Source organism: Pogona vitticeps, chromosome W (genome assembly GCF_051106095.1).
Source record: "Pogona vitticeps strain Pit_001003342236 chromosome W, PviZW2.1, whole genome shotgun sequence".
NCBI lineage: Eukaryota > Metazoa > Chordata > Lepidosauria > Squamata > Agamidae > Pogona > Pogona vitticeps.
In genome coordinates, this window is record NC_135798.1 from 3870049 (window position 1) to 3897846 (window position 27798).

The 27798-nt window shown below is 49.4% G+C and overlaps 1 long non-coding RNA gene across 2 annotated transcripts in view; it reads left to right on the plus strand.

Annotated features, from left to right (window-relative positions):
* Nucleotides 1-25679, plus strand: part of LOC144585023 (uncharacterized) — a 39131-nt gene extending 13452 nt beyond the window's left edge. For both annotated transcript variants that reach the window (XR_013539528.1, XR_013539527.1), the window contains 2 exons: nucleotides 22450-22534; nucleotides 25585-25679. This is a non-coding gene — a long non-coding RNA (uncharacterized LOC144585023). The remainder of the gene's footprint in view (nucleotides 1-22449; nucleotides 22535-25584) is intronic.
* The last annotated feature ends 2119 nt before the right edge of the window (nucleotides 25680-27798 follow it).

Sequence of the window (27798 nt, forward strand, 5' to 3'; positions counted from 1 at the left end):
CAGGAGATATTGGATGAAAATGTGATGCAATCCGTCACACACCTGAGGCTTGGGCGACGTTGGACCTTTCAACAGGACAATGATCCCAAGCATACCTCCAAGTCCACTAGAGCATGGTTGCAGAGGAAAGGCTGGAACATTTTGGAGTGGCCATCGCAGTCACCAGACTTAAATCCGATTGAGAACCTCTGGTGGGACTTAAAGAAAGCACTTGCAGTGCGCAAGCCTAAGAATTTGACTGAACTGGAGGCTTTTGCCCATGAAGAATGGGCGAAGATACCCGTAGATCGCTGCAAGACACTTGTGTCAAGCTATGCTTCACGTTTAAAAGCTGTTATAACTGTAAAAGGATGTTGTACTAAGTACTAAGATTGAATGTCACTTGGGGGTTGAATAAAAACTAATAATGATGTGAGCACAGAAAAGACATTTGTGGTTATTTCATTATAAACTTAATTTCATATTTCTCTGACCTACAAGTGCCTCTTTCATGTAAATGTAAGCAAGATGACTGAATGATCAAAATCAATGTCAAAATGGCCAAAACATTCAATTTCAGTGGGGGTTGAATAATTTTGAACACAACTGTAGGTGTATATTGACTAGATCAAGGGAAGTGATAGTACCACTCTATTCTGCTTTGGTCAGACCTCACCTGGAGTCTTGTATCCAGTTCTGGGCACCTCAATTCCAAAAGGATGTTGACAACCTGGAACGTGTCCAGAGGAGGGCCACCAAAATGGATAAAGGTCTGGAAGCCATGTCGTATGACGAGCAGTTTAGGAAGCCGGGAATGCTTAGCCTTACAAAAAGAAGGTTGAGAGAGGAAATGATAGCTGTGTTTAAATATTTGAAAGGGTGTCATGTTGAAGAGGAGACAGGTTTATTTTCCAGGGCTCCAGAGACTAGGATGCGGAGCAATGGTTTCAAACTACAGGAAAAAATATTCCATCTGAACATTAGGAATAACTTCCTAACAATCAGAGCTGTCCAGCCGTGGAAGAGGCTGCCTCGAAGGGTGGTGGAGTCTCCTTCTTTGGAGGTTTTTAAGCAGAGGCTGGATGGGCATCTGTCGGGAGTAATTTGATGGATGTTCCTGCATGGCAGGGGGTCAGACTGGATGGCCTCCGTGTTCTCTTCCAACTCTATGTCTCTAAGAATACAGTAATTCTCTTTAGGTGGGGCTTCCCTTGAGGTGGACACCAGGAGATGCAAGAGGGGCAGGGCCTCCTCAGTCCACCAATCTCCCCCTCCAGTCGTCTCCTCTGGGGAGGCGATTCCATAGCCCCGTGTGGGTGATGGTTCTTCCGTTCTACATTTTCTTTTTTCCTTTGCTATTTGCATCCACGCTCCCCTTCCATCCTGTACTCTCCCATTTGCCACAGTAGAAAAGTTTTCTGGCTGAGTGATCATTCCTTCACCTTTCTACCTCTTCTCTTTATATAATCATCCTCTCCCAGATATAAATCCATGCTTTCTCCATCCAGAAACCTTCCCACCCTTCTAGCAATACCTTACTCTCTTCACCTCCACCGTACCGGCCTCCACTTCTCTCTAACTCTCTGCTCCTGGTCCTTCTTATTTCTGGTCTCCTTCCTTCTCTCTTCCCTTCACATCCTACGTGGGGGGGATGGCGTTTCCCCTTTTCTCTTTTGGCCCATTTCCTCTTTTTGCTGGCTGGACGCTCCTCGCGGATACAATGGAATCGTGGATCAAGACTCCACACTCACTTTGTGTCCAAGACACATCTAACACACTCTGTCAATCAGTCCCGATCCCAGCCACCAAGGCAGTACTTAACAGTCCACTCTTCTTACCTTGTTCCGTGCACGGAGTTGCCTGGTTGTTAGATTTGTGCCCAACAAAATTTCCCTATCTCCTTCACCGTGGTGGAGACAGCATGGTCACTATTCCCTAGCAACTCAGTAACATTCCTGTCCCTAACCAGGTCCTGAGTCACCTGTCCTCCGTTGGGATCCATGAGAAATTTGTTTGTTTGTTTGTTTGTTTGATTTATATCCCGCCCATCTGGTATATTCTACCACTCTGGGAGGCTACCAACAAACATATATTCATTAAATAATACAAAGCCATTGACATATCCATAATAAAAACGGTGCAAAATATAATAAATGATAGACAGCAAAAGGAGAAAGAATTAAGTGCTGGCAGGAGGGAAGGCCTGGATGTACATCCATGTTTTTAGTTGGGTTTTAAATATACCCAGCATAGGGGCCTCACAAATCTCCGGAGGAAGGTTGTTCCAGAGGCGAGGAGCCACAGCCGAGAAGGCCCGGTTTCGTGTCTTTTCCTTCCGTGCCTCCCTCGGTATCAGGCTCCTCCACCTCACCTCCTGGCTCGCGTGGGTGATCTGGGTAGATCTTGGTGGGAGCACGCGTTCCGCCAAGTATTGAGGTCCCAAACCGTTTAGGGCTTTATAGGTACGGGTTAGGACTTTGAAGTCAACGTGGAAACGGATGGGCAGCCAGTGCAGCAATGCCAGAATAGGAGAAATGTGCTGATGTTTTCTCACTCCAGTAAGGAGTCTGGCTGCTGCATTCTGCACCACTTGAAGTTTTCGCATCAACCTCAAAGGCAGCCCCACGTAGAGTGCATTACAGTGGTCTAATTTTGACATTACGAGCACATGCACCAAGGTAATGAGCGCCCCCGTGTCAAGGTAGGGCCGCAGCCGGGCTATCCACCAAAGGTGGGAAAAGGCAGTATGGACTACCGATGCCACCTGTGTTTCCATGGTAAGCGCCGGGTCCAAATGCACACCCAAGCTGCGGACCCCGCTCTTTGCAGACAGGGCCACCCCCCCTAAACGAGAGAGAGAGAGTCGCCCAGGCCACCAGCTATGGGGGCCCCCACCCTCAGAACTTCCATCTTGTCCGGGTTCAGCCTCAGCCCATTTTCCTGTATCCATTGCAGTACGGTCCCCAGGCAGCACTGAAGGGACAGGACAGCATCACCTGCAGTTGGTGAAAAGGAGATGTAGAGCTGGGTGTCATCTGCATACTGATGACACAATGCTCCACACCCCCTGATGACCCCACCCAGCGGCCTCATGTAGATGTTAAACAGCATTGGGGAAATAATCAACCCCTGTGGAACCCCGCAATTGGAACTCCACGGGGCTGAAACACTCTCCCCAAGCTGTGCTCTCTGGGGCTGGTCCCCCAAGAAGGAACGGAGCCAGGCAAGCGCCAGGCCACCAATTCCCAAATTGGAGAGCCTCCCCAGGAGGATATCGTGGTCGACGATATCGAAGGCCACCGAGATGTCGAGGAGGACCAGCAGAGACATTTTGCCACTGTTGGCCTCCCTCAACAGGTCATCGTACAGGGCAACCAATGCAGTTTCTGTACCGTGGCGTGGCCTGAAGCCTGACTGAAATGGGTCCGGGGTATCTGTTTCCTCCAAGAGAGCCTGAAGTTGGTCTGCCACCACCCTCTCGACCACTTTGCTCATGAAAGAAACATTGGCGATGGGCCTGTAATTGCCAATTTCGTCCACTGCTAAGTTCAGTTTCTTTCTTATGGGCCTAATGAGTGTCTCCTTGAGGGCAGATGGAAACCTGCCCTCAAGGAAAGACCCATTTATTATTGCAGTGGCCCATTCTGTTGTTATCGGCCTGGTTGCTTTGATTAGTCAGGCCAGGCAAGGGTCCAAGGAGGAGGTGGTGGCTCGACAGAGGTCAAGCACCTTGGCTACAGAATCAGGCGTGACAGGCTGAAAGGTGTTGAAAGTTACCGGGCAAGACGGAGCGCTGGACATCTCTGCTCGACTCACTGTATTTAAAAAAGGAGAGAGCTCCCGGCGGATGGCCTCCACTTTAGATTTTAAAAAGCCTGCAAACTGGTCAGGTGAGAAACTAGGGGGAGGCCTATAACCTGGACCCGTTCCGGATAGGTCGCGCACTATACGGAATAACTCCGCCTGCTGGTTGGACACTTCGCTTATCCGCTTAGCGAAGAATGATCGACATGCAGCCTTTACCTTATTCAGGTAAAGGTTAGTTGCGACCTTAACAGCTATCCAGTTATGGTCCATCGGGTTCTTCCTCCATCTACGCTCTAGCCTTCTCCTTATTCGCTTAATCACTCGAAGCTCCTGGTTGAACCAGGGCGCCGGGTGGGTTCTGCGCCAGAGAGGGCATTTGGGTGCGATCGTGTCTATGGCCCTGACAGGAGCGCTTGCCAGGTCAGGCATAACACCTCTCATGACATCCTGGAATCCAACCGGATCCAGGAGCCTTCGAGGACGGACCATGACAATAGGTCCCTGCTTCCTGCAATGGGGGAGAGCCACTGTGAAGTTACATTTTACCAGATGGTGATCTGACCATGGCAAGGGGACCAACACGAGGTCAGTCACCATCAGACCACACTCCCTCCAATTGGTGGAAAAAACCAGGTCCAGCGTATGGCCACCCACGTGGGTGGGGCCCTTGACATGTTGGAACATGTTCAAGGAAGCCATGGTTTCCAAGAACTCAAGAGCTGGCCCAGAGGCCTCTGCCCCTGCATGCAGGAAGGGAAGTGGCTGGGTTGCAGAGAGCGCGGTAGCCCAGCAAAATCCCAATACCATCCCTGGCCCCAGCTGACACGTGGAGTGCCTCTAGACCCGGCTTTACCACCGAGGAGCACCTAGTAACCTGTAAGCTGGATTTATAAACAATGGCTACTCCCCTCCGCCCCTCCAGTCTACCCTGGTGCTGGACGGCATAACCGGGTAGAGAGATGAGAGCCAGGGGAGGACCCCCTCCCCGCCAGTCCACGTCTCGGTTATGTATGCCAGGTCTGCATCCTCCTCCAGGATAAAGTCGTGGATCACCTGGGTTTTGTTGGATACAGACCTGGCATTCAACAGTACCAGATTTAGAGTGGAAGGTTGGCTGGACTGGCTACCTCGATACTGGGGGTTGGTCACAGTCTCAGAACAATGAACAGCCTTCAAGCATCTGTTCATTGTTCTTCTGACACAAGTAGGGACTGTGCCAACACCATATCTCCCTCTGCCCATGACCACAGGGATGTTAAAAGGACCCTCACTGGGTAAGCAAGCCTCCCACTCCATGCCAGATAAAAAGAAAAAGAAAAAAATAAATAAAATAGAAAAGCAGAATCCTAAATAATACCACAATTTAACAAAGTGCAAAGACAAATACAATATGGTTCAAAATTATACAGTGTTATAATTAAAAATCCCGAATAGAAAAAATATTATTTTTTAAATTGCATTTTTAATTATTTTTTAAACTACAAACACATATCTAACATACATTACAAACACCCCAAACCCTCCCCCCCTTTGAGGACAGGGATCCAGACCTCATTACTTTCCCACTTTCCCAAAACTCCAGAGAGCATTGAAGAAGAAAAAACTAAATAAGAAAACAAAGCCCATCAATCATTTTGCCCTATCTTCAAGTTCGACCTTGGGCCCAAGCATGTATTAAGTTCCAACTTTGTTTTTCATGGTCTCTTGGTTGATCTGGTAGCGCTTCTGATAGTGTGTCCAGTTCTATAATGTCCAGCATCTTCTTCAGGAGCTCCTCCATTGTAGGTACATCTTCACTTTTCCATTTTTGGGCCCAGAGTAACCTAGCTGCTATCAATATATGCATCAAACAATATTTAATTTTCTTGTCAGTAGTTTCTGGCATAATGTTTAATAATGCTATTTCAGGTTTAAGGTTTAATTTCTTTTGAACAATTTCTTTTATCATTTCCCACAACTGTAACCAATAGCCCCTAGCTTTTTCACATGACCACCACATATGATAATAAGTCCCCACCTTTTTTTTACATTTCCAACAGATATTGCTGCTACCTTCTGACATTTTTGCCAATTTTATAGGAGTATAATGCCATCTGTAAAACATTTTGAGGGTATTTTCTCTTAGATTTACTGGCTTAATCATTTTATAACAGTCTTTCCACATCATCGTCCAGTGATCAATGTCAGTGTTATAACCGAAATCCCTTGCCCATTTTACCATTGTCTCCGAATACAAAAAATAGTATTAAGTTTTTTAAAAAGTACCCAAGAAGTTACCGCCTCATCTAGTCCAGAGACCTTTGGGTAGTGTGGGCGGCATATAAATTAAATAAATAATAATAATAAATAAGTCTGTCCTCCTCCGCCTCGCAGCTTTGTCCCTTTAGGTTTTACCGGTCTTAGTGTTTTTATTATTTCAGAGGTTGTTAATATAGATGTTAATGGCAAGGGAAATGTCGGAGTGAGGATGTTACGAGTTCCATTACAGTGATGAGCGTGGGCAGCGTCAAAAGCAATAAAGTCCAGGCAAACAAGTTCTCAGTCCCTGGCTTTCCCTTTTCCCTTCCTCGAAAGGGAGGTAAGGGTTCTTTGTGACCAGACCGGGAAGGGCAGAGTGAACAGTCCGATCCAGGAAAGGAGGCTGCTGTCAGGAAGACCAACATGGCGGCCACCTGGCAGGTCGGCTCTCTCCTCCCCACAGCCGCCCAGGGTCTTCCCCCCGCCGTCTCACCACCGGTGCCTGGGATGGTCCACCTCTCCACCACAGCAACACGAGGCACACGGAGCTCCTGGGCAACACAGCCACCTCCTTTAGCTACAGGAAACCCAGCAGTCCTGGCTCCAGCCTCAGCCATGCAGTCAAGACAGAGCTCGTCAGGAAGAGGCGGGCGCCGAGTCATGAGGCTCCAGGTCTTCTCCCCTCCAAGGCAGCCGCCGATGTCAGCCTGGGTCGGAGAGCCCATTCCCCCGCAGCGCTCAAACGCCACCTCCTGCGGGCTGGCGAGGGCTTCCGAGCCTCCGAGCTCTGCTGACAAGCCGGAAGGCTCCAATCGAGCCCCAGCTCCGGCCCCGCGTTAGAGCTCTGGCTCCAGCCCCACAACCCCGTGCTCAGTCAGTCATCAGGGAGGCGAGGAGGAGGAGGACCAAGAAAAGAATGGGGGGGGAAGAAGGAAAGGGGAGAAAAAGGAAAGAAAAAACAAAATAGTGAGGAAAATCCAAGAGGCAAGCCGTTGCGGCGGAGAGAAGCACTAGCTGCCCACCTCTGGCGCCATCTTGGGGGAAAAGGTTCTACAGCGATCTGCTCCAAGATGTAGTCATTTAGCATGTCAAGAAACCCGGTCTCTCTTTCTTGACCCGAGCATACCTTGGCCCAGTCGATGTGAGGATAATTGAAGTTCCCAATGTTTACGATCTTGTGCCTTTGGGACACCTCCCTGATTTCTATCCACTTATCAAATTTTCCTGCTCAAGTTTTTCCCAACATTTTCCCCTCAAGTTTTTGATCTGGAGGATGATAGCAAGCCCTCCAACCCACTATCACATTGTTCCTTGGGGCTGGCAGTTTAACCCACAGTGATTCTATGATGGAGTCAGATCCGCCGTCCATCGCCATTCTGCTGGATTCTACCCCTTCTTTGACCTAGATGGCAACCCCACCTCCCACACGCCCCTCCCTGTCCCTCCTCTAGAGTTTATCGTCTTGGATTGTGGTATCCCACTGGTTCTCCGAATCCCACCAGGTTTCTGTTATGGCCATTCTATCAATCTTATATCTACCCTCCAAATAGAAGTTAAGTAAATAAAAAAGTTATATAAATAGCATGCACCAGTTCTCTCATCTTTGCTCAGACGCTTTGGAGATTTGCATAAAAGCACCTGCGTACGGGGTCCCCCAAGAAGGGTGGCTTGTTTGCTTCTCCTTCCAGTGGACCAACAATCCCATCCCATCATGCTCCCAGGCCTAATTCCTACACTGTCATCACTTTGCTTTTTTCTGTCCTCCCCATCCTCATTCCACAAGGATGAGGAGTCCCGAAATGAACGCCTCTCAGCTCCTGTCTGCTTTCCCCTGGGATTCAGTTTAAACGCTGCTCTGCCACCTTTTAAAAGTTACGCGAGAGCAGTTCAGTTCCATGTTCAATCAAGTGAAGCCCGTCCCTCTTATACAAGCCCGGCTTGTCCCAAAACATTAATGAGTGCCAAATGAATCTGAACTCCTCTCCTTGACACCACCGTCTCATTCACGCATTCAGACCCCTGAGCTCGCGGAACAGGTACCACTTCCGAGAGCGCTACCTTTGAGGTCCTGGCTCTGAGCTCCCTCCCTAACCACCTAAATTTGGCTTCCAGGACCTCGTGGCTACATTTCCCGAAGTTGTTGGTAGCGACATATGTAATGATCTCGTGTCTGTAAAGAGACAATGATCCTGATCAGGGAGTCTGTCTGGGAACAAAAACTACTACCTTGATTCCCTGAGGTTAGTCCTATAAGCTTCAGAAGTGTGTAATGTGTGCCACATAGACGAGCCTGGTCCACACGTTGAGACCCCTAGCTGGCCCTGTGCGTGGAACAGATAGAGCAGTTCTGAGAACACTGCCTTTCAGGTACAGTAATAACTTGGTTTATGTATGCCTCAGTTTACGTAACTTCTGATTTATGAATGGAAATCAGTTCAAAATAATGCTTCGGTCTACGTTTCTTTCCCCCCGTTTCTTTCACTTTGTGAAGGAAGTTTCCGTGCACCTGGAGGTTTGTAGCGCTGCCACCATCGCTATGGCCACCCGCATTGCGGTTTATATATTTTTCGCATGACATGACGTCCTGGAGGGCACATTGATTTCATAAACCAAGGTACTACTGTAATATGCAGCATTTAGAATTTGTAATATTTAATTTAGCTGGGGTCAAATACCTTCTGAATGTCAGTGTTTAAATTTTTGCTTTTATTCTCACAGATGTGGTTTATCAAATTCCTTCTCCTCCACCCTTTCTTGTGCATTGGTTTAGGTATCTAACTCTGGAGCCAGAGTTTGGGAGTTCACTTCCCTTCTAGCTCTGCAGTTCTAAGATTCTATTAACTCAGTACCTATTTCCCTGGCCATCTCTGCTTCCTGTCCTGTTTCCAGAAATGCCTCATGATTCTCTACCCGTAATAACATTTTATAAATTCTACATCCCATCCCTTTTGTGCACCTGTCTTTTCTCCCTCTGAATAATAATCTTTGCAGACTTTTGACAGTTCCCAGCATTGACCACTAACTGCTCTTTACTCATTCTTGAGTCCAGTGATCTAGCTGCATTCATCCACTTTTACGCTTCCTTTCTAACACTATCCTTCCCCCCCTTGTTATTCATTTTTGCTAAACAATCCTTAAATTCAAATATTTGTTTCCTCTTTAATCAACTTTGAGAAATTCCTTTCTAAGTTCCTGGAAACTTAAGTACAATCAAATTTATTGCGGTCAAAGACCCAGTAAAACTAAACAAAGTATACAAAGATATGGTACACATTTTTAAAAGGACATGCTCCAATAAATTGGGAACATTTACATTAAAACTGAATCCTTACTATGTGACCGTTGATTAGCTCATCAGCCTTAGAATCTCTTCTTAAGACTTAAAAGGGCTTTATGAGTTTTACAGACTGCTGCCAAGAAACTGGCACACTGCTTTGTGGGTTGGATCCCAGAAGCAGCAGCTTGGCCCTTTCTGTATCTGTTTCGTTTCGTTTAGTCGTTTAGTCGTGTCCGACTCTTCGTGACCCCATGGACCAGAGCACGCCAGGCCCTCCTGTCTTCCACTGCCTCCCGGAGTTGGGTCAGATTCATGTTGGTTGCTTCGGTGACATTGTCCAGCCATCTCATACTCGGTCGTCCCCTTCTCCTCTTGCCTTCACGCTTTCCCAACATCAAGGTCTTTTCCAGGGAGTCCTCTCTTCTCATCAGATGGCCAAAGTAATGGAGCCGAGCTTCAGGATCTGTCCTTCCAGGGAGCACTCAGGGTTGATTTCCTTTAGAATTGATAGGTTTGTTCTCCTTGCAGTCCAGGGGACTCTCAAGAGCCTCCTCCAGCACCACAATTCAAAGGCATCAATTCTTCGGCGGTCAGCTTTCTTTATGGTCCAGCTCTCACTTCCATACATCACTACAGGAAAAACCATAGCTTTGACTATTCGGACTTTTGTTGGCAATGTGATGTCTCTGCTTTTTAAGATGCTGTCAAGGTTTGTCATTGCTTTCCTCCCAAGAAGAAGGCGTCTTTTAATTTCGTGGCTGCTGTCTCCATCTGCAGTGATCATGGAGCCCAAGAAGGTAAAATCTGTCACTGCCTCCATATCTTCCCCTTCTATTTGCCAGGACGTGATGGGGCCAGTGGCCATGATCTTAGTTTTTTTGATGTTGAGTTTCAGACCGTTTTTTGCACTCTCCTCTTTCACCCTCATTACAAGGTTCTTTAGTTCCTCCTCACTTTCTGCCATCAGAGTGGTATCATCTGCATATCGGAGGTTGTTGATATTTCTTCCAGCAATCTTGATTCCAGCTTGGGATTCCTCCAGTCCAGCCTTTCGCATGATGTATTCTGCATATAAGTTAAATAAGCAGGGAGACAATATACAGTCTTGTCGTACTCCTTTCCCAATTTTGAACCAATCAGTTGTTCCATATCCAGTTCTAACTGTTGCTTCCTGTCCCACATATAGGTTTCCCAGGAGATGGATAAGGTGGTCAGGCACGCCCATTTCTTTAAGGACTTGCCATAGTTTGCTGTGGTCCACACAGTCAAAGGCTTTTGCATAATCAATGAAGCAGAAGTTGATGTTTTTCTGGAACTCTCTGGCTTTCTCCATAATCCAGCGCATGTTAGCAATTTGGTCTCGAGTTCCTCTGCCCCTTCGGAATCCCGCTTGTACTTCTGGGAGTTCTCGGTCCACATATTGCTGAAGCCTACCTTGGAGGATTTTGAGCATAACCTTGCTAGCGTGTGAAATTGTGCAATTGTGCGGTAGTTGGAGCATTCTTTCGCACTTCCCTTCTTTGGCATTGGGATGTAGACTGATCTTTTCCAGTCCTCTAGCCACTGTTGAGTTTTCCAAACTTGCTGGCATATTGAATGTAGCACCTTAACAGCATCATCTTTTAAGATTTTAAATAGTTCAGCTGGAATGCCATCACCTCCACTGGCCTTGTTGTTAGCCAGGCTTTCTAAGGCCCACTTGACTTCACTCTCCAGGATGTCTGGCTCTAGGTCAGCAACTACATTCTCTGGGTTGTCCGGGATATCCAAATCTTTCTGATATAATTCCTCTGTGTATTCTTGCCACCTCTTCTTGATGTCTTCTGCTTCTGTGAGGTCGTTCCATTTTTGTCCTTTATCATGTCCATCCTTGCACAAAAGGTTCCTCTGATATCTCCAATTTTCCTGAACAGATCTCTGGTTTTTCCTTTTCTGTTATTTTCCTCTATTTCTTTGCATTGTTCATTTAAGAAGGCTCTCTTGTCCCTCCTTGCTATTCTTTGGAAGTCTGCATTCAATTTTCTGTAACTTTCCCTATCTCCCCTGCATTTTGTTTCCCTTCTCCTCTCTGCTATTTGTAAGGCTTCCTTGGACAGCCACTTTGCTTTCTTGCATTTCCTTTTCTTTGGGATGTTTTTTGTTGCTCTCTCCTGTACAATGTTACGAGCCTCTGTCCAAAGTTCTTCAGGCACTCTGTCCACCAAATCGAGTTCCTTAAATCTGTTCTTCACTTCCACTGTGTATTCATAAGGGATTTGATTTAGATTATACCTGAGTAGCCCAGTGGTTTTTCCTACTCTCTTCAGTTTAAGCTTGAATTTTGGTATGAGAAGCTGATGATCAGAGCCCCAATCAGCTCCAGGTCTTGTTTTTGCTGACTGTATAGAGCTTCTCCATCTTTGGCTGCAGAGAATATAATCAATCTGATTTCGATATTGCCCATCTGGTGATTTCCACGTGTAGAGTCGCCTCTTGTGTTGTTGGAAGAGAGTGTTTGTGATGACCAGCTTGTTCTCTTGACAGAACTCTATTAGCCTTTGCCCTGCTTCATTTTGAACTCCAAGGCCAAACTTCCCTGTTGTTCCTTTTATCTCTTGACTCCCTACTTTGGCATTCCAGTCCCCTAGAATGAGAAGAACATCTTTCTTTGGGGTCAGTTCTAGAAGGTGTTGTAAATCTTCAAGAAATTGTTCAATTTCAGTCTCCTCAGCAATGGAGGTTGGTGCATTAACTTGGATTATTGTGATGTTGAAAGGTCTGCCTTGGATTCGTATTGACATCATTCTATCATTTTTGAGATTGTATCCCATTACAGCTTTACCCACTCTTTTGTTGACTATGAGGGCTACTCCATTCTTTCTACGGGATTCGTGCCCACAATAGTAGACATGTAAATCATCTGATTTGAATTCACCCATTCCTGTCCATTTTAGTTCACTGAGGCCAGGATGTCAATGTTTATTCTTGCCATCTCCTGTTTGACCACCTCCAGCTTCCCAAGGTTCATAGATCTTACATTCCAGGTTCCTATGCAATATTTTTCTTTGCAGTATCGGACTTTCCTTTCACTTCCAGGCACGTCCACAGCTGAGCGTCCTTTCGGCTTTGGCCCAACCACTTCATTAGCTCTGGGGCTACTTGTACTTGTCCTCCGCTCTTCCTCAGTAGCATGTTGGACGCCTTCCGACCTGAGGGGCCCATCTTCCAGCGTCATATCTTTTAGCCTTTTGTTTCTGATCATGGGGCGTTCTTGGCAAAGATACTGGAGTGGAATTGCCGGTTCCTACTCCAGGTGGATTGCATTTAGTCGGAACTCTCCACTATGACCTGTCCGTCTTGGGTGGCCCTGCACGGCATAGCCCATAGCTTCTCTGAATTGCTCAAGCCCCTTCACCATGACAAGGCAGCAATCCATGTATCTGTAGGGCCCAACATTTTCCCGCTTAGGGGTGAAATATATTTCTGCCGTATGCCCTTCTACTGTGGGCACTGGGACAGAACGTGCTCTGTTGACTCAACCTCCCCCGAGCCACACGGCATACCCGTTCTGAAAGGGGTGTCCTTTTAAAATGGCCTTCAAGCATGGCTGAGGGGAGCACTCACCATCTGGCTAGGAAGAAGGCTGTCCTGTGGTGTGGGATTTCTAAGCATGAGAGGTATGTGGCTTGCTCAGCTGCCTACTTATCCTCTGCTGCTAAGAAGTTGGGGCATTGATTAATATCGCTCTGTATGTGTGTGTGTGTGTCCCATGCTCTTTGTCTTGGGTCAGTTTTTGTGTGGTTTATGTCCATAACCAGAACAGCCAGGTGTCTCAGCTTTTCTTGTGCCATCTTAGTCCAGGAAGATTGGAAGTTGTCACGTAGGACCAAGGATGCTGAATCTGATGTTGGCGGGATTGAGTTTGAGCTAGAGGTTAATAGAGGAAAGAGGTGGAGCAAAAGAGAGATGCCACACCCACCTTGAGGCTCCCAACAGACATCCCGGAAAAATGGCCCGGCTCAGAGGCTGAAACCTCTGCCTGAGCAGGCAGCTCTCCCTCCCCCCCACCCCACCCCACTTTCAGAGATTACAACCTCAGTGTTAATTAATTGTTCATCAGCCTCCGGCTGCCCATCAGTCCTTCAGCATGTTTTGAAGGCAAGGAACTCCACTTCTCCAGCTCAGCAATTTTCCTGTTTTTAAACATTCTGTGCAGCCTAAGCAATCGGGCTAAGCAAACATACCTGTTTCTTTCTTCAGGATTTAGGAATTCTCATTGGTAGCCCCCTTTTCTCCTGGTCAGAGGGCCTCAGGCCGCCCAGAATGTTAAAAACAATCGTATGGGTTTTAAAAGGCAAATGGGCCGAAGTGTGTGGAAGTGCTGGTTTAAAAAATAGGAGAAAACAGCTTCTCCCGTGCGACATGGCGGTCCTGGCAAAAGAGCCACAGAGCAGATGGGTGTTGGAGAAATCAGCTTTCCCGAGGTTGACCTCCCTTTCCTTCATTCAGCCTAAACAGGCAGTGACTCGGGTTCAGCAATGAATGACGGCGGCTTCCCTTGAGCTACAGAAATCATCCTGTCAGAATGCAGAACGAAGAACTCTGGTGACCTGGAAGGGTATCTCTTCACCAGAATAGCCTCGTTCTCTCATTTCTCCCCCCAAAATGTGCTAGCTGGTTGCAGAAAGAGTCGCCACCCGAAACGCACCGACTCTCACAGTTACTGAAGCTTGGCAGACCCCGAGGGAGGTTGAAAGAACTCCCCCCGACACAAAATGGCTTGTTTCAAAGAGCCTTTCCTGACACGTCTCGCCCGCCCGGTTCCTCATATGTCCTGTCATGATCTCAACTCCTTCCCCCCCCAGGCTGGACACTGCCTGCCCCCCCGGACACTGATCCTCTCCACCCACCGCCTGGGATCGGGGCCCCAGAGACCCTGCCCTCCCTCCTTGGCCTTGGCCTGTTCGTGCTTTTGTTGGAGGGGACCCAGAAGAAGGGAAAAGCCAGCCTTGACCGAAGGGAGGGAGGGTGTGTGTGAGTGTGGGTGTGTTTTGGGGGTCAGATTTGCCATCTGGGTTCCTTTCCACTGTTTTTGGAAATGACCCCCCCTCTCTGTCTCTGCTTCCCCCACCCCACATACAGCTTATGCCACGTCCCGTTCTTCCCTCCCTCCTCGCCCCCCCACGTTTCCCACCTCCTGCCCAGACCTGATGGGGGGGAAGATCCTCGGAGCCCCATAGAGGTGGGGGGGAGAGGGAGGCAGGAGGGGGGGCGACCTCTGGCGGGGCTTCCGCTTCCTGTTAGAGCAGCGCCTCTTCCGCCTTCATAGTTCTAGGTTCCTCTCTCTTTCCCCCGCTTTCTCCCCCCCAAGAATGGAGAGAGACAGAGAGAGAGAGAAGGAGGCAGAGGGTCATGAGGGGCCAGCGACCTCTTCACCCCCCCAATTTGTGCATACCTGAGGCCAAGAAGGAGAGACAGGGTGGGTATCGTCGCTGAGGGAGGGGGGCAGGGACTTCCGAGGGGGGGGATTGTGAGGCGCCTCTCCTCTTTTCTCTCTCCAGAGCCACCCCACCTTCCTTCCTTCCTTCCGGGCTTCCCTCCAACCGCCGGCCTTGAGGGGGGGAGGGGAGGAGAAAAAGGGCGGGAAGGAAGAGAAAGCCCCAAAGGGCGCAGGCGCGCCAGGGACCAACTGTCCTCTGGTGGGGGGGAAAGAAGGGGCAGGGCCTGGAAGGGGGGTTGGTCACTATTTCCCCCCCTCAGGAGGGGATACTGAGGCGAGCGGGGGTGGATGGGTGGTTCTCCCTTCCCTTCCCTTTGAAGGCTCTCCCCGTTCGGAGCCTCCTCTGAGGGGATTCGCCGGAGATTGTTTCCCTTCAGGAGCTTAAAGAGGCGCTTCCTTTGCCAAGGGAGGGGTTTCTCTGCTCTCACCGTCAACCTTTTGGTTTTGTATATATATATATATATATATATATATATATATATATATATATATATATATATATATATATATATATATATATGGTGAACGTAGAGCGTAGAACTAACAACACAACAAATATATATATATATAGAGAGAGAGAGAGAGAGAGAGAAGCGGGATATTCTCTTCCCTTTACATTCCTTTCTGACTGGGAAAAGTTCCACAGGAACTTTGTTTGAAAACAAAGGAGACCACCACCACCATCTCTTTCCCTAGAACAGTGGTCAGGCAACAGGGGTAAATTACCAAAATAGAGTAAAAATGAAAATCCTGGGGGTAATGAGGATGCGACCATAACCCCCTTCGCTCCTCTTCTGCCTGGAGGGGGTGTAAGCAGCCCCTTATCTCCAAAGAGATTTATGGGGGTGCCGGAGATTGGGATGAGTCCGAAATCCAGACAAACCTCTGACTGCTGAGCAGAGCCACTTAGGTCTCAGCAAGGTCCTGTCTAAACTTCTTCCTCAAAAGCCAATCCCCTTTATTAAGAAAGCAACACACACAGACAAATCCATGAGTTATACTCAGAATAATCTGGCTCTAAATCTTTGGCAGTAAACACACATGGCCAATTAGACATTCAGCTAGTCTGTACAAGAACCAATGCATGCAGATCAAATCATTACTGCTTTATTGAAAAGAATTGCTTTAGTAAAGGTTTCAGTTGATGGTAAAATAGTTCAGTAGGTACATTTTCATATCAAGACAAACGGAATACTCCCCTCCCTACTCCAGCTGGAAAAATAAAGAAATAGAATTATGCTAACTAATAAAAAGCATAACACAGTCCATCTCACGTGTCTTGGGTCTTCACAGGCTGATGCTAGATGAAATCCAGTTGACTTGTATTAGTCCATGGTAGGAAAAATAGTCCATAGCAAAGCTACAAACCATTATAGGAAAAAGCACGTGTCTGGCCTTTCTCAGTCCAACTCCATCTTTTTTCTTCTCCCTCTCAACTTCCTTCTTCTTCCCAGAATTCTTCATAAGGAACACCCCCTCCTGGGTCTTGTTGTCCCGCCTAACTTTCTCATGGAGCTTCAGTTGTTATCATACTTTGTGGCAGAATTATTTTGACTACGAAAGTCTCTGCTCTCTACTCATCTTAGCAACGAGATAATCAGAGAGCGAAGCTTCTCTGAAACAGCATGAAAAACTTTCCTACTACAGAACAAACTTTAAATCAAGATGGATGCTATTGGGACAATCTTAGGACTACATATCCCATTCTAATACACATAAAAACACAAATCATCACAGGGGGGTCCCCGGTTTCCCCCTTCCCGCCCCCTTCTCCAGCCCAGCTGCAACCAAGCCACGGCAGATGGCGGCCGGCGACGGGCCCTGTAGGAGTCTGTTGGGCGCCAGCGGCAGCGCTTGCCCGGTTGCGTGGCTTCCTTCGGCAGTGCCTCCGCGCCGGCCAGGCCTGGTGGAGCCTCTTCCCCTCCATGCGGCAGCTGTCGCAGCGCTTCGATGCCAAGGCCTGCAGGAGCCCTGACGCCGAGGCCCAACACGGCCACCGCGGCGAGCAGCTGCCAGAGCCAGTGCGAGAGCGGGAGGTGGCCCCGGAGGGCGAGCCACCTGCTGCTCTTCAACATCCGCCCAGGAGCCACCAGCGGGCGGAGAAGGGGAGCTGCCCCCATGGGGCCAAGGACTGAGCGCGGCCTCGCCAGGCGGCAGCAACGGAGGCCTGGGCGTGGGTGGCGAGGCTTCAGCGGTGGTGCTTGACTGACCGCGCGTGACCGAGATCCTTCCTTTCAAATCAAGGGGGTAATGTCGGCATATATACATTTTTTAGGGGGTAAAAGGTGAAAAAGTTCCCTGACCCCTGCCCTAGGAATGACCAAGGTCTTAATTAAGCTCATTACTCCTCAAACCTTCTCTCACACTTTCTTCCAGGCTCAGAGGACAGAAGCTCTCCTCAAAAGGGACGTGTTTTTGGAAGGAGGAAAGGGGGATTTCTTCCATTCTTTCCTCTTGAGAGAATTTTTTAAATTCCCCCCGTGAGGGAGGCTCTTCTTCCCTCAGGATTATCTCATAAATCTGAGCAAAAGTTCAGCTTCTATGTCTTTGAATTCAATTTTTCCCCACTGGGGCTCCTTGGTCTCTGTGGCAATTTCTTCCAGCCCTCCTTAGGGTATCCTACGGAGCTCACTTTCCAGCTTTTAGATTTCTTTAAAGCGGGCTTTGTGACTTCTTGGTGTCCGCGTGTGGTGGACACCTGGGCAGGCCTTCCATGCCACCCTGTTTAGACACCCACCGTGCCTCACGTGGAAATCCAGAGGAGTCTTGGAAAGAGAGCTGGATTCTGGCACAGAAAAATGGCTCCTGGTTGTGTGTTTTTCCGCTTGCTTTCCTCCCTGCAGTCAGGTGGGAGAAGAGCTCGGAGGCGGTTTTTGTGTGTGAATATTCATTCTTTGCATTCATGCCATTCTTCCAGGTGGTCCTTGAATCCCACCCCATCCCAAGGCTCACCCCGCTCACCCACCAAGGAGATTCAGGATCAAAATGGCATTACACCAACATGCAGGCCTTTAGGGTTGCCACTTGTGTGCCTCACTCGGCTTCCAGTCCACGGGTGATCTTACGCTCTACTCAGGGGTTGTGGACATAATGCTTCCACATCCCACCCTCCATGTCCTCACAAATCAATTACAGGTGTGGCCAACTTGGCTTCTCGCCCACTGGGGGGGTGAAGAGGTCGCCGGCCCCTCATGACCCCCTGCCCCCTTCTCTCTCTCTCTCTCCATTTTTTCCCCGTTCCCTCAGCAGGGATCTGGGAGAGGCAACCCATTTAATCAGCACTGGGGCCCTCCTATAGTGGAACAGACTGGGATTTTCTCTCCTGTATTGGAGGTGTGTAAAGAGAGGAGCTATTGCTTCTACCCAGGGATGACTTGGGGTGGATTTGTCACCTTTCGATTAGGCATCCTTCAGTCTCGAGAGACTACAGTAACGTGCTCTGTATGGAGGACTTGGAACAGCATCTAGTCTGGCTGAGAAGGCCAATTCGAGAGTGACAATCTCTTCCACACTGAAGACAAATCCAATTTGTCCCCTGAAAAGCTTCCTGATTTGGCTGCTTTCGGGACTGCCTCTTTGCCTCGGCCTGCTGAACAATTGGGAGAGGCCATGATGCACCGCCTGCCTCCAGGCTGAACGCTCAGAGGTCAGGGTTTCCCATCTGTTGAGGTCCATTCAGTTCGCACTTGCAGATATCCTTGTATCACAGCTGTGGTCTCCCTCTGGGGCAATTTCCCTGCACTAATTCTCTGTACAGGAGATCTTTTGGAATCCAGCCGTCAGCCATTCTTACAACATGCCCAAGCCAACATAGACGTTGTTGTTTCAGTAATGTATGCATGCTGAAAATTCCAGCTCGTTCTAGGACTACTCTATTTGGAACTTTGTCCTGCCAGGTGATACCAAAAATCCATCGGAGACGACACATATGGAACGTGTTCAGCTTCCTCTCCTGCTGAGCCCAAAGGGTCCAGGACTCACTGCAGTACAGGAGTGTACTCGGGACACAGGTTCTATACACCTGGATCTTGGTATATGCCGTCAGCTTCTTATTGAGCCATACTCTCTTTGTGAGTCTTGAGAACATGGTAGCTGCTTTGCCAGTGCGTTTATCCAGCTCGACATCTAGGGAGAGAGTGTCAAAGATCATTGAGCCGAGGTACACAAAGTCACGAAGAACCTCCAATTCTTGTGTGGAGATGGTAAAAGATGGTCACCTCCCTCCTATATGCTGTAGACATATTCTTTGTTATCTTCAGTATAGCTTTTGACCAAGTGGTCCACAATCTTCTAATTAATACACAGTTGGCTACATAATCGTACTCAGAGGATGATGATTAATGGCTCCTTCACTAATTGGGAGGAGGTCACAAGTGGGTTACCCAAGGCTCAGTCCTCAGCCCGGTGCCCTTCAACATTTTTATTAATGATGTGGATTGGGGATGCAGGGGATGCTAATCAAACTTGCAAATGCTGTATCACAAAATTGGGTGGAGTAGCTAATACACTGGACGACAGAAGAAATTCAAAATGAACTTGAAAGGCTGGAGCCCTGGGCCGAAAGCAACAGAAGAATATTGGACCAGGAGAAGTGCAAAGTCCTGCACAACAGAAAGAGAAACCAATTGCACGCTTACAAGATGGGGGATACAGGGCTCAGCAAAACTATGAACGAGAAGGATCTGGGAATTGTCGTGGATCGCAAGCTCAATAAGAGCCAACAGTCGGATGTGGCTACCAAAAAGGCCAATGCATTTTAGGCTCACCGTGAGTTCTTTGATGGGAACTCGGGGAACTGTTCTGACTGAAGCTCTTTCCCCCCCTCCCTCCCTCTCCCTCTCCCTCTCCCCCCCTCCCCCCCTCTCCCCTCCTGCTCATCGTGAGAAGAGAGCGGGGTTGGGGGGGCTCATTGGGTGCCCCTCTTTCTGGGGGGGGAAGAAGAGGCGCTGGAGGGGGGGAGGGTTTCCCAGCCCTCTTTGGGGGGGTTCTCTCGGCGGGGGGGGAGGGCTTGGAGAGGAGGAAGGGGGCGGGGGGCTCTCTTCCCATCATCCTGAGAAGCCGGGAGAGGATTTGGGGGGAGGGGAGGGGAGGGCTGTCCATGGGCTCTTCTCTCTCTCTCTCTATCACACACACACAGGCACACCATCTCCTGGGGGGGCCCCTCTCCCGGCGCCCCCCCTCGTGGACTAAACAGGGGATGGACGGGCAGGACGAGCTACGAAAGTGGGCAAGAAGGAAGAGGAGGAGGAGGGGCTGCTTCCGGCACTGTGTCCTTCCCCCACCGGAACTGGAAGTGGGGCCGCGTCCCCCTCCCTCCTTCCCTCCCCTCTTTTTCCCCCTCTCTCGATGTTCCTTCCGCCCTGTTTCCCGCCCGAGGATCCGGACGGAGGTGGGGGCGATTGGGGGGCCTTTATTTTGGAGGGGGGCAGAAGGAGGGAGGGGGGAGAGCAGTGGGGCGAGGTTGGGGCGCCGGAGCAAGATATTCCCCACCAAAAGTAGAAAAATAGCCGCCCCCTCCCCCCACTCCTCGGGGGGGGCTGGCGGGCAGGTGGGCCTTTCCGTTCCTTCTCTCTCTCTGTGTTTGTGTGTGTGTGGTTTTTTCCCCCCCCGGAGTCCCCTCAGGCTCGCCTCTCCTTCCCCCCCCCGTTGTTGTGGTTGTTCCCCCCCCCGGACCTTCTCCAGCCAAAGTCTGAACTTGAGGCCCCCCCGGAACCCTCTTTTGTTGGAAAGCTTGGGGGGGGGGAAGTTCCTGGAAAGTCCCAAGTGGGAATTGGGGGCCTTTTCTGGGGGGGGGAAGAGAAGGGGAAAGGGGGGGGCTGCAAGGGGGTGGGGGATAGGAGGGGGCCCAAAGAAATGGGGCTTGGAGGGAGGGATGCTGATGATGGTGATTCATTTCTATGCGGCCCATCTGGCAGCCAAGGCAGTTGATGCCCCTGCAAAGGAGGGAAGATCCCGGCCAAAGAACCAGGCCCTGACCTGAACCCAGACCCTCAACCCAGACCCTCTTCCCACTCAGGAAATTGTCTGAATCTTCCTCTTGGTTTCCAGGAAGAGACTTTCTTAGAGACAGGAAATTCAGTCATTAGATTCTTAATTAGCTTGGAATTCATTCATTCTTTCATGCCTTCATTCAAAATTACTTTCCTCCTGTTTGCTTGTTTATGACTTACTGCTTTCGTTGGCGCAGGGGACGGTGGTCGGCTGGATGGCCGGACCTTGGGGGCCGGAGGGGCTGAGCGAAGGGCCTCCTGGAAGGTGTTAAAAAGCAGGCGGACGTCGTGTGTCATCATCACACGGGGGGTGCCGGACTACCACATTCTTCCCCATAGCCTCTTTCCGGTTTTTCATGCCTCTGTGAAATAGTATGGGGAATTAATGGAAACCTGAAACACTCCACAAGCTAAGGGGTGGGAGGGGTTGAATAGGACTCTGTCCCCCCCCCCCAGCACCCCTGCCGTTCACAGAGTAACACCATGCGAGGGAACATCCCAGAAGCTGACTCCCCTTTTCATCAAGTGACCACTCCTCCCTGAGTGGGAAAAACGGGGGGTGTTGAGGTTCTGGATTCAGGTCAGGGCCTGGTTCGCGTTCCAGAAACTTCCTCCCTTGCAGGCTGCCATAGAAATGAAGCATCACCCTTATCATCCACATCCCTCCCTCCCAGCCGACCCACTATCTTCTCCCTTTTCAAAGCCCCATTTCTCTGGGACCCCTCCGATTCCCCACCCCACTCCCTGCACCCACCCCTTGCAGCCCCCCTCTCCCCCTTCTCCTCCCCCGCCAAAAGGAGCCCTTCCCCAAAGCTTTCCAACAAAAGTGATTTCGGGAGGGGGGTTGTGTCCAGACTTTGGTTGGAGAAGGTTGGGGGGGAGGGGCAGAGGCGAGCCTGAGGGGACTCCGCAAGAAGCACACACACACACAAAGGGTGTAGCGGGTACCCCAGTCAGCACCTGTCCGTCACCAGGGAACCTTGGCAGGAGAGCCAATGAGGAGGACAGAAGGCGGGAGCAGGAGAGAAGAAGGGGGGCACAAAAGCAGGGGTCCGGGGGGGGAGAGAGAGAGAGAAAAGGAGGTGTGAGGGTGAGGAGAGAGAGAGAGGAAAGTGAGAGGATTGAAAAGAGATTGAGATCAGAGGTTCAAAGGGGGACTGATTGAGGTAGATGAGAGATCAGAGACTGGGAAATATATTGAAGTAATAGAAGGAGTTAAATACATCAGTGATCCCCAACCTTGGGCCTCCAGATGTTCTTGGACTACAACTCCCAGAAGCCTTCACCACCCCCTCTGCTGGCCAGGATTTCTGGGAGTGGAAGTCCAAGAACATCCGGAGGCCCAAGGTTGGGGGGACCCCCTGCTTTAGACCCTCTGGGCGGCTGCCTTGGGTGTGGCCACCCCTCAGCCGCCCTTTGCTCTGTCTGGCTCGGCCTCCTTTCTCCTGCTGGCAAGGCGGGCACGAGATTGTGCAGCAGTTTTGGACTATTTCCTGGCTTTTGGAATCGTGGGCATAGAAGCACACCATCCCCACCACATTCATAAACCAGAGGATATTATTTAAAAGAATTGCATTCTCCAGATTGTCAGAAAGACAAAGGCTTCTATGCTAAGGGAAAGCTTTTAGTTTTGTCTATCCGAGAAGCCTCCAGAATGATTTTTTCCCCCTTTCTCCCAGGGACGGGGTGAGGTTCAGCTGATGCTCTCCCGACTTTTCTCTGGACGAAAAAGAGAAACCCAAAGCCCCCCCCCCCTTAAAGCAGGTAAGATCTCTTTCATTCTTTGAGATCAGATGCGACGCTGTGTTTGTTTATTCATTAAATTATAACCCTATGATTAGCAGGATGCGAGATGTTGTAAAGCTGACATCAGTATTTCAGAGAATTTTAGCCCAATCGCAGGAGGCATCGGGAGCGTTTGGAGGGCGCCTTCCACCAGACCTTCCGTGGCGCCTGGTGAGGGCAAGAGGGGCCACCGAGATGGGCGCGACAGTGCAAAGGAGACTGAGTTGGTGTGAAATGTCAGGATTTGAAGCGTTATTTAAATACATAAACGGTTGATCTCAATGGGATTTGCTTCCTGTGATGGACTCTGTTTATTCCCAACCAATCATTTAAGCCCGCCCTGATGAATGAACTGAATGCGTTTGTTCACTGGTCTGTCCCTGAATTGATTGGTGTTTAATTTAAAACATCTGGTGGCCTTTGGAGGAGGAGGAGGAGGAGGAGGAGGAGGAAGCAGCTGGCGTCTTTGTGAGGAACCGGAAAGAAAACAAAGGCCTCAAAGAAAGGCCTCAAAGACGGAGTCGTCTCAGGCTGGAGAAGGTGCGGGGGGGGCGGGGAGGAGGGAGAGGGGAGCCTGAGGGGACTCCGTGAGAAACACACGCAAAGGGGGCCCCCGGGGGGGCGTCCCTCCTGCCCCTTTGGCGTATTGGGATCTCGGACCCCACCCTGACTTCCTGCCCCTCTTTCCCCACACAAACACACGCACACAACACACACACACAAGCCCCACTAAAGATCCCCCCTCCCGCCGAAGATTCCACGGAAAGGCCCCCTCCGCCCCCCCCACCAAGTATTTTTCTCCCCTTCAGGGGGAATGTATTTCTAGGGACACCCCTTCCCCCTCCCTCTTCCCCCCCAAAAGGCCCCCAAATCGCCCCCCCTCCGTTGGGATCCTCAGGCGGGGAAAGAGGTCGGGGAGGGGGCAGAGCGAGAGAGGAAAAGTGGGGGCAGGGAGGGGGCACGGTGCCCCACTTCCGGTTCTATTGGGGGAACGCAGCGCCAGAAGCAGCCCCTCCTCCCCCTCCTCTAAAACTTTCGTAGCTCTACGTCCTTCCGGAGGATGGAGACTAAAAGTTACCGAATCTATGCCCCTCCCACTCCTGCTCCCCCCTCCTCTTCTCAACAGTGATTCGTTGAGAGGAAAGGGAGGGGGGAGAACGTAGAGCTACAAAAGCTGTGGAGGAGGGGCTGTTTCCGGGGCTTCGTCCCCACCACAAGAACTGGAAGCCGAGGCCGTGCCCCCTCCTCCCTCCCCTTTTTTGTCTCTCTCGCTGTTTCTTTCCGGCCTCTTTTCCCGCTTTAGGGTCTGGATGGAGGTGGGGGCGATTTGGGGCATTTTATTTGGGGGGGAGGGGGAGGCACTCCTCACACTCTGTGGAATCTTTTGTGTCTGTTTGTGGGGGAAAAGAGGCGGGAAGTCAGGGCGGGGCCGAGATCCCGGTACTCCGAAGGGGCAGGAGGGACACCGACCCCCCCTTGTTGTGGTTGTTTTCCCCCCCCGACCTTCTCCAGCTAAAGTCTCAGGGTGACCCCCCCCAGGAAACCACTTTTCTTGGGGGGAATTTCCTGGAAAGCCCCAAGTGGGAAATGGGGGCCATTTTGGTGGGTGGGGGTGCAAGGGAGTGGGAGGAGGGGGTGGGGGGAGGACGGGGCACAGAGAAATGGGGCTTGGAGGAGGGAGAAGGCAGGGGGTCAGCTGGGAGGGAGGGGTGTGGATGATGAGGATGATATTTCTATGGCAGCCAAGGCAGCTGCTGAAGCCCCTGCAAAGGAGGGAAGTTCCTGTCACGGGAACCAGGCCCTGACCTGAACCCAGACCCTCCACCCCCCCTTCCATGCTTTTCCCACCCACAGGAATGGGGGCAGGAGAGCCCCTGGGGGGGAGGGGCTGCACGATTCCTACACTGGGAAAAGTGTGTGTGTATGTGTGCGTGCGTGCATGGAGTCTTGTGTGAGGTTTGCTGATGATGATTTTGGGTTTATAAAAATATTCTCAGGAAATTGTCTGAATCTCCTCTTGGTTTCCAGGAAGAGACTTTCTTAGAGGCAGGAAATTCAGTCATTAGATTCTTAATTAGCTTAGAATTCATTCATTTATTCAAAATTACTTTTATCCTGCCTTTCCCCGCTTTGCTTCTTTATGTCTTAACTGTTTTCGTTGGCGCAAGGGATGGTGGTCGCCTGGATGGCCGGACCTTGGGGCTTGAGGGGCTGAGCAAAGGTCCTCCTGGAAGGTCTTAGAAAGCAGGCGGAAGTTGTGTGTCATCATCACACGGGGGCTGCCGGACCACCACATTCTTCTCCATAGCCTCTTTCCAGTTTTTCATACTTCTGTGCAATAGTACGGGGAATTAATGGAAACCTGAAACCCTCCACAGGCTGAGGGTTGAGGGGTTGAACAGGAGTCCCCCCCCAGCACCCCCGCCATTCCCAGAGTGACACCACGCGAGGGACCATCCCAGAAGCTGACTCCCCTTTTCATCAAGTGACCACTCCTCCCCCAGGCACAAAGGCATGGTCAGGGCTGTGAAGGGCAAAGAGCAGAAGAGGGTCTCCCGCAGAGTCCAGGGGGTCCCCAACCTCAGGCCTCCAGAGGTTCTTGGACTGCAACTCACAGAAGCCTCCACCACCCCCTTTATTGGACAGGATTTCTGGGAGCGGAAGTCCAAGAACATCCGGAGGCCCAAGGTTGGGGGGACCCCCTGCTGTAGACCTTCTGGGCGGCTGCCTTGGGTGTGGCCACCCTTCAGCCTCCCTTTGCTCTGTTAGGCTCGGCCTCCTTTTTCCTGCTGGCAAAGCGGGCACGAGATTGTGCAGCAGTTTTGGGCTATTTCCTGGCTTTTGGCATCTTGGGTATAGAAGCACACAACCCCCCTCACATACACATTCATAAACTAAAGGGTATTTTTGGAAGAATTGAATTCTCCAGCTTGTCAAAAAGACAAAGGCTTTTATGCTAAGGGAAGGCTTTTGGTTTTGTCCATCCGAGAAGGCTCCAGAATGATTTGTTTTTATTTTTCTCTCCCAAGGACGGGGTGAGACTCCGCTGATGCTCTCCGGCGTTTCTCTAGATGAAAAGACAAGAATCAAACTCCGAAGCCCCCCAAAAACTTGAATAGCAGGTGAGATCTCTTTCATTCTTTGGGACCAGAAGCACCACTGTGTTTGTTTATTTATGAAATGATAACCCTATGATTAACAGGATGCTAATCCTGAATTACATCAGTATTTCAGAGAATTTTAGCCCAATCACAGAAAGCATCAGGAGCGTTTGGAGGGCGCCTTCTACCAGACCTTCCATGGTGCCTGGTGAGTGCAAGAGTTGCCACCAAGATGGGCGTGACAGTGCAAAGGAGACTGAGTTGGTGGGTGTTTGTGCATTTATCGGGCCCCAGGCATGGATTTTAGAGAAGGTGCCACTTGCTTTAAGCAAGTGGTAGATGGAGCACATGCACACACAGGAACACACACACATACATGCATACGTACATAAATGTGGGTTGAGGATTTCTCCCCTAAGGTTCCCAAAGAGTTTTTTAAAAAAATTGTCAAGATCTTTGTCCACCATTTCCCCAAAACTTACTGAATCTGTGGCAGAAACGTCATTGAAATAAAGTTTGCGGATGATCTTTGGTCATAAGAGGACATCAAAAGAAAATGTTTCCATTTTGAATCCCAACATCAGATGAAGGGGTGAAATATAAATGGAGACAGAGAGTATAGGATCCGATGGACCTCTTCATTATTGAGGAAAAAAATGAGAGAAGGAAAATAAAATAGGATGCAAGTCATTTCATTTATGATCCCCTTTCTGTTTTTCATTGCCTCTAGCTTCAGTCTTTTTTCAATGGTCTCCTCATTTTTCCTAATTTTTTACCTTCTCCTTCCTTTCTTTACTATTCTTTTGCCCATTTTTCTAATTGAACTATGTTTAGTCATGACATCCTCTCTTCTCCCACTGTCTTTCCTATTTGCTTGCTATCTTGTATCTGTTTCATCCATTTTTTTATAAACCCATTTAAAATTTTCTGGATAATTTCTCAACCACTTTGGTCAGAGGGGAGATTGGTGGACTTAATACTTCCCTACCAACTTCCTAACATGCTGTAGTTTTCCGTGTATAAGATGGTATTTTATCCACACCTCACTGGTTACACAGAAGTAAGCTGAGAGGATGGAGAAAACAAAAAAGGGCACGTATGTTGCCTCTGTAAACAGGCTTCCTTCAATCATGAGGCTTAACTTCGTACAGTCAGTAAACTTAGCTTGATCCAATCACGAGTCTTGTGGAACTGACGTCAGCTGATGCTCTACAAACCGATTGGGACACACCTCATTGGAGGTGGAGACTGCAGGCTCAGAAGCAACAGGGATTACTCATGTCCGAGCATTCTGAACCCAGAGGCTGAATACTCAAAGCTATGTTTTCTTAATTTTTGGGTTAGAAAAGAGTCTGTGTGGGTCTTATGAACAAAGGTGTCTTATAAATGGAAAAATACAGTATTTTGTAAGAACAGGATTATCAGTCTTTTTAGCCAATTCCCCAATGTTTTCTTTGAAAAAAAAAATGTTATCCAAAATTCCCTCCCTTCCATGCGTTTCTAATTGTTTTCACATTAAATATTTATTGTTGGTTATAAGCCTAGAGTGGTCGTTTTGACCAGATAGGCGGGGTACAACTAGAACAAACAAACAAATAAATAAATAAATAAATAAATACATAAATAAATAAATAAATACATAAGTAAATAAATAAATAAATAAATAAATAAATACATCCTATTTGATTTGTTATATTTTATATCGGTTATCTGACAACCTTCTTTTTGTAATATTTACCAACATTTATTAATCCTAGCTTTCTTACTATTATTGCAATATGTATTAATCATCACTCGCCATTATTTTAACTACCGTATTTTTTGCTCCATAAGATGCACCTTTCCATAAGACGCACCAAATTTTTAGGAGAAGAAAACAGGAAAAAAACAATCTGTTTCCTTCTCCTAAAATTTGGTGAGCCTTATGGAGAGGTCCATCTTATGGAACACACCCTAGGGTCCTAGGGTGTGTTCCAGGACCCTTTGGAGACTCACCCTGCCCCCCCAGGGGCCAGAGGGGGCAAAATTGCCACCTTCTGGGACTCTTCTGAATCTTTCCAAGCCTCAGAAGAGCCCCAGAAGGTGGCAATTTTGCCCCCTCTGGTCCCCGGGGGGCGAGGGTGAGTCTCCAAAGGGTCCTAG